At 38.0% G+C, this 16,190-nt stretch overlaps 1 long non-coding RNA gene across 1 annotated transcript in view; it reads left to right on the top strand.

The window, feature by feature from the left end:
- LOC128640920 (uncharacterized) overlaps nt 1–16,190 on the top strand; it is a 131,504-nt gene that overhangs the window by 66,790 nt on the left and 48,524 nt on the right. The window contains exon 3 of the long non-coding RNA XR_008399417.1: nt 14,700–15,005. This is a non-coding gene — a long non-coding RNA (uncharacterized LOC128640920). The remainder of the gene's footprint in view (nt 1–14,699; nt 15,006–16,190) is intronic.

The raw sequence follows: 16,190 nt of genomic DNA on the forward strand, positions 1-16,190 counted from the left end.
GGTATAATTAGTTATGGAATATGGGTACATTATTGTCTATACCTTTAAATAGAAGCATTTTTGCAGTATACTTCCATAAGCAAAAATCCTTCAATTAAATAGTTCTACATTTTTTTCCAGTGGCATATGTACATATGCTGTGAGAGCTTGTGCACCAGTATTCAAACACTGCATCTTTTCAGAGAGTCAGCAGTGGCTTGTATGACACAAATTATGTCTTCACAGACACAATACACATCACCGCCCTCTCTCTGAGCTTCAATTAAAGTTATTTCAATGCAGATTATTTTTTATTACTATTATTTTTCATTATGCATTTGTAAACATGAACTGGTGTTGCCCCTCACATGAAAATAAAAATGTATATCATTTGTTTTACGCAATAAAAATATATTTTTTATTAATAAAACATAAAAACATGCTTTGGGCCCAATGATCCAAATCTCTCTGGCCTAGGGTTGCCACCTCAGCCATGTTTTCCTGGGATACCTGAGTTACACATGCTGCAGGGTGTGCAGGGAGGAACATGTATTGTGTTTCTGGACAGCACTATTTATATTCCTCCCTGCACACCCTGCAGCATGTGTAACTTATAAGTGTTCTGTATTTTAAGGGATGGGTGGCAACCCTACTCTGGACTGGCGTGATTATCAAAGGGGTGAAGGGCAAAACCCAGTGAGTATCTCCTGCAAGAATAGCTGAGTTAGTCCTGCACATTGCATAGTTAATGTTGTATACAATTCATCTAAAATAGGAGAATTGCAGGTGAATTGTATGCAGCATTAACTATGCATTGTGCAGGGCTAACTCCGCTCTCCTTACAGGAGAAACCCACTGGGTTTGTCCACTGATACTGCATAGCTAATCAAAGATTTCAAATCGCCTACAATTCACCTGCATTTCATCTCTTTGTGAATAGAGCCCTCTCATCAGCACTGGGAGGTCACTCAAATCATTTTAGAAAAGTCAAATTTTTGTTTCAGAGCTGTTTAGCTAGTTATGCAGCATTGCTACTGAGATGCAGAGACACCTACATTATAATATAATTCTAAAAAAAATGCCTCTCAAAATGCTGTGGGATTTCTCTCTCTGGGGCAAGTTTTTGATTATCTGCCCGTAGTGTTTCATGTTATGGCTTAAGTTTTCTGTGAAATCTCCTAACATTTTGTTGCATGTTCCCTAGTTAGGTAACATCAAGAATGCACAATCTATTTATTCTGTATCTGGGCAATAAATTAATTTGAAATATTTATAGGCTTTAAGCCAGAGTCGTTTTCCTTTCACAAAATAGCAGGTTGGTTAATTAATGTCAACATACAACACATAACTTTCAATAGGCTTTTCAAGGGGTGTATCGCAGGCCTGCAAAACAATGCTTAGTTTACTAACCAAAATGACATTTTTAAATTACTTTTAAATATTTTATTTTATGAGCAGATAATCATTTCTGAAGAAAACTGATGTAAAACTTTGACTTTAATGTTTTTTTTCATTCATGATTCAGGTACAGCATGCCATTTCTAATTTACTCCTGTTATCACATTTTCTTTGTTCTCTTGGTATCTTTATTTGAAAAGCAGAAATGTAAGTTTAGGAGACAGTCTATTATTGGTTCAGCACCTGGGTAGCGCTTGCTGATTGGTGGAAGAATTATGAAAGAAAAAATTTGGCTTTTATACACACACAGTTTTCTGCCACTTCCTGACAAGAAAATAAAGATCTTTCTTCTCTTCATAACTACAGCTATGCATCTTACAGTTCTTGCATCATGTCTCATACAACTTATTTGCAGCGGCAATCCCATGCCCAGCTATGGAGAGCGAAGACCTCTTACATGTCCAGCTATGGAGAGCGAAGACCTCTTACATGTCCAGCTATGGAGAGCGAAGACCTCTTACATGTCCAGCTATGGAGAGCGAAGACCTCTTACATGTCCAGCTATGGAGAACGAAGACCTCTTACTCGCGCCTTGATGCACACTTTCAAAGACTAGAAAAACTTTGGCTATTAATAGTTAAAGCTCCTTCCAGTTATGCACTAGAGCAGGGATATTTACAATTTACATAGCCTACAGAAGAAGAAGCGTCACCTACCGCTATAACTATGGAATTACCTTTAAGTAAAGGAGACCCAAACCGTTTTAATCAACTTGTAAAAGATGCCATGCTGGATTTGGGTGCTGACATTGCATATACCGGAGACCCTTACAGCCTTAGCGTCAGGCAGATGGGGAAAGGTACCCACATCTCTGGCTTAATGAAACCCCTACATACCCTGAAGCCGCCACACTACAAGCTTGGCCCTTGAATCACAACGATACTTGGTTAAATGATAAACCCCCTACCTCCGGGATATCACTCTTTCTTCTGATCTATACACTGTATTATGTGGGACACAGGACTATCATTGGCACAGCATATACAGCCCAGGAAAACCAATCTCCTTCACAGAGACTGTTCCCACATTGCTTAATTAATTGATCTGCGGGCATTTGATGGGGACACCAGAGGGTAATTTATCTTCTGCAGCAGGTCATTTATTTAAAGGGATACTAAACCCAATTTTTTTCTTTTGTGATTCAAATAGAGCATGCAATTTTAAGCAACTTTCTACTGTACTCCTATTATTAATTTTTCTTAGTTCTCATGCTATCTTTATTTGAAAAAGCAGGACTCTAAGTTTTGGAGCTAGTCCATTTTTGGTTCAGCACCCTGGGTAGTGCTTGCTGATTGGTGGGTACATTTAGACACAGCAAGCTCTACCCAGGTGCTGAACTAAAAATGGTCCGGCTCCTAAACGTAGAGTCCTGCTTTTTCAAATAAAGATAGCAAGAGAATAAAGAAAATTTTATAAAAGTAATCAATTAGAAAGTTGCTTAAAATTGCATGCTCTATCCCAATCATGACAGTATCACTCAAAATTCTCATAATAAAGTTTATTTAAAAAAATTCTCATAATAAAGTTAATTTAAAAAAAAATGGGTTATGGGGGTCTCTAGATCTTTTGATGACATGTTATATGTGCCTAGAGACCACCAGCCTGCAAACAGTGTTGGAAAGTATGGGGATTCTAAATTTTATTTATTTATTTTAAATCCAAGATTTATTTTAAGTTCAAGGTCATACAAGATGAATACAACAAATTGATAAAAGCCAAACATCATGAGCCAGTAACTATAGGCAGATTTTTATGGTCTGTTAAACTAGCTTTTAGCTCCCAATACTTTAAGAAAATGTACTTTATCAACTGCTGAGGGGGTCCAATAACCCACCGCCACAGATTAACAATTACAACCTGAGCTTGAGTTCTTCAATTTCTCTATCCACAAAAAATGGTTTCTTTCAAGTTGTATTAACTCAGAAACTGTTGCAACCCATTAATTCGTGGAAGGGGTTGTCTGGGTCTTACAGTGTCGGGGATTATATCTTTTTGCCCCATTCAGCATAATCAGTAATAGGGAGTGGGCAGCCAGGTTGTATCATTTTGGTAACATATGAGATAATTATAGACCCGGGGGAATATCATGTATGGCCTTATCCACCACCTCTCCCATGGTACGTAACACTTCAGTCCAGAAAACTCTCAACTTTGGGCCAGACCACCATATGTACAGCATGGTTCCCTCATTCTGAACCCCCTCTAGCATCTATCACAAGAATTTGGATACATACTTTTTAGCCTAGTTAGTGTCAAATACCACCTTTTGTTTATAATGCATAGCTTGATGTTTTTCTGATGTTGAGGCCTTATGAGGAGCACTAAAGGCTTTTAGCCACAGTTTAGGGCCAATCTCCTCTCCTAATTCTATTTTCCAGGAGTAAATATATGAAGGTAACATCATTTCACCCGAAAGCAGTAAAAGTTAAGGGTCCATTCCACAAGCCTTTAAAATAAAATTGCTCGCCGATATTCAGGTGTGCACGGAAACCCCAGGCCACCCCTATCCCTAGGAAGGTAGGTTGTGTGTTTACCTACTCTAGGTAATTCCATTTCAAATATAATCTTCTAATATTTTCTGCAACTGATCTATGTAGCCTCTGGAAAGTGGCATTAGCTTAGTTTGAATAAGATATTAAAGGACCAGTCAACACAGTAGATTTGCATAATCAACAAATGCAAGATAACAAGACAATGCAATAGCACTTAGTCTGAACTTCAAATGAGTACTAGATTTTTTTTCTGACAATTTTAAAAGTTATGTCTTTTTCCACTCCCCCTGTACCATGTGACAGCCATCAGCCAACCACAAATGCATACACGTACCATGTGACAGCCATCAGCCATTCACAAATGCATACACACTTATTCTTGCACATGCTCAGTAGGAGCTGGTTACTCAAAATTTTAAAATATATCAAGACTGTGCACATTTAGTTAATGGAAGTAAATTGGAAAGTTGTTTAAAATGGCATGCTCTATCTGAATAATTAAAGTTTAATTTTGATTGAGTGTTCCTTTAAATTCTTGGTAAAATATTAATTTTCAAAACCCCTATGCAGCCTAATTACAAGATTGTTTTATATCTCCAAGATGATAGATCACACAATGTCTTATTCTTTATTCAAGTATAATTATAGAGGATGAAATCATGTAGGCTTGGTTTAAGGTAAACCCCAAATATTTCAGTTTCTTCTTGACTATCATTATAGGACTAGTAATCTTAAAGTATTTTTTATTTATTTTTTATGTATATGTGCTTTGACACTCACCCCTCATCTAGTTCTTTAAGTCCTATGGAGCTACCGTTAACATCCTGATTTCAAGGGCCTGGTGACATCCCAACTTATGACCGTGGTGATGTCACTGGCATCTCCAGAAGTGATGATGGTCCTCTGGACCACCAGGGATTTGGGGGGTAAGTGCAGGAGGGCTGGTATGAGCTTTGATGAGCCTTCTCCTGGATGATGACACAGAGTAACATAGTAACATAGTAGATGAGGTTGAAAAAAGACTGCAGTCCATCGAGTTCAACCTATACAAATCTAATATACTTACAAAAAAGCTCCAGTAGAGTTTAAATTAATCCCATGAAAAGGTGACCCATTTAACACAAGCAATCATATACCTAAATTCTGTTTCTAGCCAGAAATGTATCCAAACCATTTTTAAATATATCTAAGGTATTGGCATTCACTACCTCCTTTGGTAATGAGTTCTACAATTTTATTGCTTTTACAGTGAAGAAACATTTCCGTTAAAGGAGATTAAATCTCCTTTCCTTTAGCCTTAAATTTTGACCTCTTGTCACAAACAATTTCAAGGAATAAATAAAGCTTCTGCCATCTCTGTATATGGGCCTTGAATACATTTATATAAAGTAATTATATAAAGTAATTATTTCACCTCTCATGCACCTTTTTTTCTAGAGAAAACAGACCCAGTTTGGCTAACCTCTCCTCATAGTTTAAATTCTGCATTCCCCTTATTAGCTTTGTGGGCCTTCTCTGAATTTTTTCTAGATTTGCAATGTCTTTTTTTGAGATCGGTCCTCAGAACTGCACTCAGGGGGGAAACTGGGGCCCAGCTTCAAAAAAGTTGACCTGCCACTGCCTGCACTGATATCATGTGAGTGTGACATGATGCTTCACTAGTGTCTCTGACTACAGGGGTTAGTGTTTCTGTTTTACCCATTAGTGTTTATGTGTGTGTGTTTATGTGTGTATGTGTGTGTGTGTGTATGTATGTGACTGTGTGTGTATTTATACATGTATGTGTGTGTATGTTTGTGGAACCAGCAAATTACAGACCTTGTTACTACAGCAGGGGGGGTGGGGGGTAAACAGTGTCAGTCTATACAGTACAACTATATACAGTATGGGGAGGGCTGGACCATGTCACAGACTACTGTGGTCACTTTATAAAGTACTGGGGCGGGTAGGGTCAGGCCAGCTATCTCACTGGCAGATTACAGACTGTGTCACTGACTCACTATATAAAGTACTGGTGGGTTAAACAGTGTCACTATATACAATAATAAGGGGTCAGACCATCTCACAGACTGTGGGCACAGGGTACCTTGTTTTGCAGACATGTAATCTGATTCACATTTTTTTTTCTTTGTTAAATGTAAAAAGAAAAAGAAAAAAAAAGATATGTATCAAATTCACTTTTTGTTGTTGTTGGGGGGGCCCTTCTTAGACTCTTGCACCTGGGCCCTGTGGTTTCTAGTTCTCTGACTGCACTCCATACTCAAGGTGAGAGCTTACCAGGGATTTATCTAGTGACAGAATTATACTTTTCTCCCTTGAATCAATGCCACTATTAATATATGCTAGTATCTTATTAGCCTTAAAAGCTGCTGCCCTGCATTGTGCATCCATCTTTAGCTTATTATCTATTACTACTCCCAAATCCCTTTCCTCCTCTGTTTGGCTAAGTCTAGTCCCATTTAAATAATACATTGCCTGCTTATTTTTACTTCTAATATGTAGAACCTTGCATTTTCCCGTATTAAATCTCATTTTCTATTTACCTGCCCATACTTCTAATTTTTGCAGATCCCCTTGTAATGCAAGTTCATCCTGCTCTGACCTAATGACCTTACACAACTTTTTATAATCTGCAAAAATAGAGATGTTGCTATTTAATCCTTGCTGAAAGTCATTAATAAAAATATTAAAAAGAACAGGGCCCAGTACTGGTCCCTAGGGGACTCCACTGATTACCTTTGTCCAATCTGAGTATGATCCATTTGCTACTACTCGTTGCTCCATCTTTTATCCAGTTATTTATCCATGAGCTAACATTTTCAGTTATTCCCAGTTTTTGTTTATTTTTTTCATTTTTTTTCTGCAGTGTAGTGGTCCCCCTCCTGCGATCGTTAGTGTCACTGTCTATAAAGATGAGGTATCTGCCTTCATATGGAATCAAAATTAATTTTGCTTAGTTCTTTTGGTATCCTTTGTTATTATTATTATTATTATTATTATCAGTTATTTGTAGAGCACCAACAGATTCCACAGCGCTATAAACAAAGTGTAGTACAACAAAAGATTTATAGGAATCAGACGGGTAGAGGACCCTGCCAAGAGTCACACTGTTATAGTCAGCTCTTAAGAAGGTGATCTACAAACAGCTGGACTCTTAGGCTTACATGCTGAGGGGGTTCAGGGGATAGCAATGGAGGAGTGGAACTGGTATAAAGTAAGGTTAGCATAGTTTGTATGCATCCCTGATCAGTACAGTCTTTAGAGAGTGCTTGAAGCTTTCAAAACTAGGGGAGAGCCTTGTGGAGCGAGGCAGAGAGTTCCACAAGATGGGAGCCAGTGTTTAGAAGTCCTGTAAACGGGAGTGTGAAGAGGGAACAAAAGAGGAGGAGAGTAGGAGGTCATGAGCAGAGCGAAGGGGACAGGAGGGAGAGTATCTGGAGACAAGGTCTGAGATAAAGGGGGGAGCAGTGCAGTTGAGGGCTTTGTATGTCAGAGTGAGAATTGTGTGTTTAATCCTAGAGGCAAGAGGAAGCCAGTGAAGGTATTGGCAGAGAGGTGCAGCAGATGAAGAGCGACGTGTAAGGAAGATGAGCCTGGCAGAGGCATTCGTTATGGATTGTAAAGGAGCAAGGCAGCAGCTGGGGAGACCAGAGAGGACAGAGTTGCAGTAATCAAGGTGGGAAAGGATGAGAGAGTGGATTCAAATCTTAGTTGTGTCTTGTGTAAGGAAATGTCTAATTTTAGAGATGTTTTTAAGGTGGAAGCGGCACACGAGGGGAGTAGCTGTGAGGGGATAGGGTCAAAGGGACAGGTAGTGAGGTGAGAGCACAGTATAAGTACAGAAACTTAACAGGGAAGAAAGAGATAAGTTTATGGCTATGTGGGTTGTGGTTGATTGCGAGCGTTTGAGGGGGTGAGAGAATGGAAGTATGTAGAAAAGTGATTTCGTTTCTGATGGAGTCAATTTTGTTATTGAAGTGGCTGGCAAAGTCTTGAGCTGACAGAGAAGTTGTATTAGGAGGTGGGGGTGGGTGGAGAAGAGTATTGAAAGTGGAGAACAGACGTTTTGGGTTTGAAGAAAGAGAAGAGATAAGAGTAGAGAAGTAATGTTGCTTATAGAGATTAAGGGCAGAATAGTAGGAGTTCAAGATTAATTTGTAATGAAGAAAATCAGCTGAACTCCAAGATTTTCTCCAGTGCCGCTCAGCAGTATGGGAACATCTGCGTAGGTACCGTGTCAGAGGAATATGCCAGGGTTCAGGATGAGTGTGTGATTTCCGAGCTATGGTAAAAGAGGCCAGATTGTCGAGGATGGATGTAAGGGTGGAATTGTAGTAGCAGATAATGTTAAAGAGTGAGGTGAGCTCAGGAGTGTGCACGTGTCTTAAGTCAGTGTTTATCAGCTTCAGTCCTCAAGTACTCCCAACAGTCCTGGTTTTCATTATAGCTGAACCAGTGCACATGTGAAGTAATCAGCTGATCAGTAACCAACCTGCTCTCATCCATCAGCTGATTATTTAACCTGTGCTCTAGTTCAGCTATAATGAAAACCAGGACTGTTGGGGGTACTTGAGGACCGCAGTTGAGAAACACTCTCTTAAGCCATCTGGCAGCAGTGTTTGCAACATTGTTTATAGTAATCAAGCATGCAAGGTAAAGGGAAATAGCAGATTAAATCAAAAGATATTATGCTCCGTATAAAAAATTTGTACATAAAGAAAACTATTTCTGTAAGTTACATGTAACTTGCCAAAAATATAATAACAATATATTCTTGCTCATCACTGTGTTAAAGTCAGTCTGGGGTGGAAACTCATTAAAGATAGTCACATCACTATTACAGTTGACAGTCACGACCGCAGTTTGACAAGTTCCATATCCCTCTCCAACCTCAATTTACCGGTCTCACTGGCTAAATCCAAGATATTGTAAAAGAATAAACTATCCAACTCCTGATCTGTAAGAATTTTATTTTCTGTAATGGGAGCTTTTGGAAGCACAGTTGAAGGGACAGTATACAATAGAATTTTTGTTGTTTTAAAAGATAGATAATACCTTTATTACCCATTACCCAGTTTTGCATAACTAACACAGTTATATTAAAGGGACACTCAAGTCAAATTAAACTTTCATGATTCAGATAGAGCAAGCAATTTTAAACAACTTTCCAATTTACTTCCATTAACCAAATGTGCACAGCCCTTTTATATTTACACTTTTTGAGTTACCAGCTCCTACTGAGCATGTGCAAGAATTCACAGACTATACGTATATGCATTTGTGATTGGCTGATGGCTGTCACATGATACAGGAGGAGTAGAAAAAGACATAACTTTGAAATTTGTCACAAAAAAATCTACTACTCACTTAAGTTCAGACTAAGTGCTATTGTATTGTATTTTTATTGTGCATTTGTTGATTATGCAAATCTACAGTATTTACTGGTCCTTTAATATACTTTTTACCTTTTTGATTACCTTGTATCTGAGCATCTTCTGACAGCCCCTTGATCACATGACTGTGACTATTTATTATCTATTGACTTGCATTTAGTGCTGTGTTGTGATAAATCTTAAATTACTCCCCGGGCGTGAACACAATGATATGGCCCACATGAACTATCAGTGAGTCTCCTGTTGTGAAAAGCAAATACAAAAGCATGTGATTAAGAGGCTGTCAATAGAGCCTTTAAAACAGGCAGAAATGTAGAGGTTTAAATGTTATAAAGTATATTAATATTTCTATGTTGGTTGTGCAAATCTGGGGAATGAGTAGTAAAGACATTATCTATCTTTTTAAACAATAACAATTTTTATGTAGACTGTCCCTTTAATGAATAAAGCCACCACTTCACTCCATTCACCAGTCCCTTCTGCTGTCTCACTGACTGTGAGCAAAGCTATGGCGGGCTTGAATCGTAGGACCATTCTGTCTGGTTCTGATACAATAAACTGCATAGAAGCAGACGCATCAGCAGCCGTAATATAGAAATTCTCTGCCTCCACATAAACCGCAAAGCTGGCACCATGACGGCTCTAGGAGGCTAGCGGTAAGACATATAGGCTATTGTCTGACAGGGAAACCGTGGGAGATGCCAGATTGATTTCCAGACAGCCATCTTTGTTGAAATCAAAAGCGTCAGTCCACACTTGGTTATTTTGTCAAACTGTCCAAACCTCCTCTTAAAGGGCTAAACAAGAGTTTGGAAACCATCTAGGAGAGGCATAAACAATGTTTCCAGCTCTTTAAAGGGACAGTCTAGTCCAAATTAAACTTTCATGATTCAGATAGGGCATGCTATTTTAAACAACTTTACTTTTATCATCAAATTTGCTTTGCTCTCTTGGGCCTAGATTTGGAGTTTGGTGGTAGCCGTGAAAACCAGCGTTAGAGGCTCCTAACGCTGGTTTTAGGCTACCTCCGGTATTTGGAGTCACTCAAAAAAGGGTCTAACGCTCACTTTTCAGCCGCGACTTTTCCATACCGCAGATCCCCTTACGTAAATTGCGTATCCTATCTTTTCAATGGGATTTTTCTAACTCCGGTATTTAGAGTCGTGTCTGAAGTGAGCGTTAGAATTCTAACGACAAAAGCCGCAGAAAAAGTCAGTAGTTAAGAGCTTTCTGGGCTAACGCCGGTTTATAAAGCTCTTAACTACTGTACTCTAAAGTACACTAACACCCATAAACTACCTATGTACCCCTAAACCGAGGTCCCCCACATCGCTGCAACTCGATTAATTTTTTTTAACCCCTAATCTGCCGACCGCCACCTACGTTATCCTTATGTACACCTAATCTGCTGCCCCTAACACCGCCGACCCCTATATTATATTTATTAACCCCTAATCTGCCCCCCACAACGTCGCCGCCAGCTACCTACACTTATTAACCCCTAATCTGCCGTCCGCACGCCGCCGCCAGCTACATTATCCCTATGTACCCCTAATCTGCTGCCCTAACATCGCCGACCCCTATATTATATTTATTAACCCCTAACCTGCCCCCCACAACGTCGCCGCCACCTACCTACAATAATTAACCCCTAATCTGCCGACCGCAAAGAGCTGCCAGCTACATTATAGCTATGTACCCCTAATCTGCTGCCCCTAACACCGCCGACCCCTATATTATATTTATTAACCCCTAACCTGCCGCCCCCAAAGTCACCGCCACCTACCTACAATTATTAACCTCTAATCTGCCGACCGGACCTCACCGCTACTATAATAAATTTATTAACCCCTAATCCGCCTCGCCGACACCTAACTTCAATTATTAACCCCTAATCTGCCGACCGAATCTCGCCGCTATTCTAATAAATGTATTAACCCCTAAAGCTAAGTCTAACACTAACACCCCCCTAAATTAAATATAATTTTAATCTAACGAAATTAATTAACTCTTATTAAATAAATTATTCCTATTTAAAGCTAAATACTTACCTGTAAAATAAATCCTAATATAGCTACAACATAAATTATAATTATATTATAGCTATTTTAGGATTATTATTTATTTTACAGGTAACTTTGTATTTATTTTAACCAGGTACAATAGCTATTAAATAGTTAAGAACTATTTAATAGCTAAAATAGTTAAAATAATTACAAATTTACCTGTAAAATAAATCCTAACCTAAGTTACAATTAAACCTAACACTACACTATCAATAAATTAATTAAATAAAATACCTACAAATAACTACAATGAAATAAACTAACTAAAGTACAAAAAATAAAAAAGAACTAAGTTATAAAAAATAAAAAAATATTTACAAACATAAGGAAAATCTTACAACAATTTTAAACTAATTACACCTACTCTAAGCCCCCTAATAAAATAACAAAGCCCTCCGAAATAAAAAATGCCCTACCCTATTCTAAATTACTAAAGTTCAAAGCTCTTTTACCTTACCAGCCCTGATCCGTCCTGGCTCCAAAATCTTCATCCAACCCAAGCGGGGGCTGGCGATCCATCTTCCGGCAGCTGAAGAGGTCCAGAAGAGGCTCCAAAGTCTTCATCCTATCCGGGAAGAAGAGTAGATCCGGACCGGCAACCATCATCTTCCAAAAAAAATATTTTTATTTTTTTTATTTTTTGTAACTTAGTTCTTTTTTATTTTTTGTACTTTAGTTAGTTTATTTCATTGTAGTTATTTGTAGATATTGTATTTAATTAATGTATTGATAGTGTAGTGTTAGGTTTAATTGTAGGTAATTGTAGATATTTTATTTAATTAATTTAATGATAGTGTAGTGTTAGGTTTAATTGTAACTTAGGTTAGGATTTATTTTACAGGTAATTTTGTTATTATTTTAACTAGGTAACTATTAAATATTAACTATTTAATAGCTATTGTACCTGGTTAAAATAATTACAAAGTTACCTGTAAAATAAATATTAATCCTAAAATAGCTATAATATAATTAGGGGTTAATACATTTATTAGAATAGCGGTGAGCTCCAGTCGGCAGATTAGGGGTTAATAATTGAAGTTAGGTGTCGGCGATGTTAGGGAGGGCAGATTAGGGGTTAATACTATTTATTATAGGGTTAGTGAGGCGGATTAGGGGTTAATAACTTTATTATAGTAGCGCTCAGGTCCGGTCGGCAGATTAGGGGTTAATAAGTGTAGGCAGGTGGAGGCGACGTTGTGGGGGGCAGATTAGGGGTTAATAAATATAATATAGGGGTCGGCGATGTTAGGGCAGCAGATTAGGGGTACATAGGGATAATGTAAGTAGCGGCGGTTTACGGAGCGGCAGATTAGGGGTTAATAATAATATGCAGGGGTCAGCGATAGCGGGGGCGGCAGATTAGGGGTTAATAAGTGTAAGGTTAGGGGTGTTTAGACTCGGGGTACATGTTAGAGTGTTAGGTGCAGACGTAGGAAGTGTTTCCGCATAGCAAACAATGGGGCTGCGTTAGGAGCTGAACGCGGCTTTTTTGCAGGTGTTAGGTTTTTTTTCAGCTCAAACAGCCCCATTGTTTCCTATGGGGGAATCGTGCACGAGCACGTTTTTGAGGCTGGAGCTGCGTTAAATATGCTCTACGCTCCTTTTTTGGAGCCTAACGCAGCCTTTATGTGGACTCTCAATACCAGAGTTATTTTTATGGTGCGGCCAGAAAAAAGCCGGCGTTAGCTACGCGGGTCCTTACCGACAAAACTCTAAATCTAGCCGTTGGTATTCTTTGTGGTAAGCTAAACCTAGGTTGGATCATATGCTAATATGTAAGCCATTGAACTTCCTCTTATCTCAGTGCATTTTGACAGTTAGACACTGGTAGTTCATGTGTGTCATATAGATAAACATTGTGCTCACTCCTGTGGAGTGATTTAAGAGTCAGCACTGATTGGCTAAACTGCAAGTCTGTCAAAAGAACTGAGATAAGGGGGAAGTCTGCAGAGGCTTAGATACAAGGTGATCACAGAGGTAAAACGTATATTAATATAACCGTGTTGGTTATGCAAAACTGGGGAATGGGAAGTAAAGGGATTATCTATCTTTTTAAACATAAATTCTGGAGTAGACTGTCCCTTTAATGATGTTATCTGTGCCTTCTCCCATATCGCAGTACTAGTTGAGCTATGAACTATACACTCACTTTGCGTCTGTACCTTCCAGGACTCGAATCAGGATAGATGAATACCTAAATCCAACAAAATATCCGGGCGTCCAGGTTGCCAAGGAGAGATGGGATGGCTAAGTTCAATGGGCAAATATTCCACGAGGTGGAAAACATTTTTCAGAGCTTCAAGCAGTTGCTGCCACTCAGTAGTGAACCTAATCAACAAAGGGCCCTGGTGCAAAGTTTTTTCGCCCCCCCCCCCATAGGAAACTCAGTAGTAAGCAATAGTAATAATATACATTCTGTTCTGTATAATGATTTTAAGGATAGATAGATAGTTAGATAGATAGTTAGATAGATAGATATAGATAGATAGATAGGTAGATATAGATAGATAGATATATAGATAGATAGATAGATAGTTATATAGATAGATAGATAGATAGATAGATAGATAGATAGATAGATAGATAGATAGATAGATAGATGTACCTGCAACCTGTGCTAATAAAAGGCTCTCCTGCATCTGGATTGTACACATGCTGCATATTTCTATTGTATAGACAGGCTGTTATGGGCTCCTCCAGCACTTGGGCCCTGGTGCCACTGCACTGGCACCAATGGCAGTTCCGCCCCTGCTGCCACAGAATCTGAAATGTTTTTCATATACAACTTGCATTAAAATAGCTCTTATAAAAACATATAAAATGCTCTATTTACGACACGCTTATCTGCCTATTTGAGCAAAAATACGCCTTACATCAGGTAAAATGAAATAACTAATCTGTATGCCCAATCCCTTTATAATAAGGATATGCACATATTCTAATAACACAAATACAACATGTACACCATAAACTGGTGGTTGTAAACTTCCATAATATTGTGCACTACTCCTATTCATTTTTAAATGCATCTGATCATATAATTCATTTAACAAGGTGTGAATTCATTTCTAAAGTCAGCAATAGTGAGCTTGCAATGCCCAATTAAAATCTCTCTTTTTTCATGTCCCCTATGTTTGCCAGAGCTGAAGGAGTGCTGTTATATGAGAGGTTATCTAATAATAAAAAAGCTATAAATGGTTTTATAGAAATATTCTAGGGAGGTAAAGTTCTGTGAAGGCCTTGTGCCCTGCTTTAGCACATCACTTCAAAACTGTTTGCTGAAATTTGTTATCTCTCTCACTTTCCTTTAGGGAATTCAAAGAAACCAGAAAATATCTCACATTAAAGCTATGAATACCTAGATCAATGTATTCTCTCTCAGCGGGAAGTCTAGGGATTAATCAGGGCGAACGTTGTGAATTCCAGAGAAGGCTCATTCTTTCTGCCTCACAGCTGGTGGCAATGAGGATATTGCTACATGAAAGCAGCCCTGTCGGATACCATCATCTTTACTTGAGCTTCAACATTCCAGAGGAAGAATTGAACTCATTTGCTAACTCCCACCCCTCCCCTCCAAATCAACCTACTCTTGCCTGGCACTAAAGGAAAACACATCTGTAAGTGACTTAGTTTGTATTGGTTCTTGTACACAGAAAACAATGACAAACAAATCTTCCTGTTGCTTTTTGTATTAAGGTACAAACTTCTATAACAGGCGCAGAGGAAAGTCTGTTGGTTATATCTGATGCTTTTTAAAACATGACGCTTGGCCTTAGGCTTGTGGGCTAAAATTCAGCACTCCAGCTCTTTATATCTGTTCTTTTACTGCTATAATGGTGTCTGTATTATTATTATTATTATTGTTATCAGGTGTTTGTAGAGCACAAACATAATTATCAGACAGGACATATATGCAGAAAAAACACCTGAAACATTATTATATATTATTGCTCTGTGGAATTCCGTATAGCTGGGTACATGAGAGACACAGGATAACAGAGTCATGCCACACTATCTATTCACCTACCGTGTTCTCCTCAAAGACTATTTAGGGCCATATTACAAGTGGTGTGCTATTTTGCTCTTTCACTTGAGCGATAAAACCACTAGTAGCAAAGATTTTGCGTGTGTGTGGGCTATCATGCATATTACAAGTTGAAAGTAAAACTAATGCGTGAGAGCACAACCCGAAGTGCGCTAACTTTAGGACTTTGGATACTACGACTTATGCCCCCCATAGACTTCAATGGAAAGAGAGCAGAAAAAAAAGCCTAACACATATCGCTCACGTGCTTACCCAACAGGAGTTATTAATATTTCTCATTCCATTATTTTATTTATCATTATTTTAAATAGATATTTATATATAAATATATATATATATATATATATATACATATACCTATATTTATATAGATATATAGGTATAGACATATATTTGACATTAACCTTATCGTATATATATATATATATAGAAATATATATCTAAAAATAATTTAAAAAAAATTCTATATAAACATTGGAATGTAAAACATACATAACGGGCTTTGGCTTTTGCAATGTAGGTCCAATGCAGTGTTGGGTTAGCGCACATGAAAAATTAGTTATGTTAAGGCGTGTTATGTAACTATTAAATAAAAATATTAAAAAATATTAATAATAATACTGATTACTAATTATAGTTACTGTGATATATATTTTTCAATATTTTATATTTAATAAATACTTAACACACCTTAATATAACTCATGTTGGGTTAACGCATAGGAAGAATGTGTACTTCTATCTGGCTTATGTGCGCA

The sequence above is a fragment of the Bombina bombina genome, chromosome 10 (genome assembly GCF_027579735.1).
Source record: "Bombina bombina isolate aBomBom1 chromosome 10, aBomBom1.pri, whole genome shotgun sequence".
NCBI classification, from domain to species: Eukaryota; Metazoa; Chordata; class Amphibia; order Anura; family Bombinatoridae; genus Bombina; species Bombina bombina.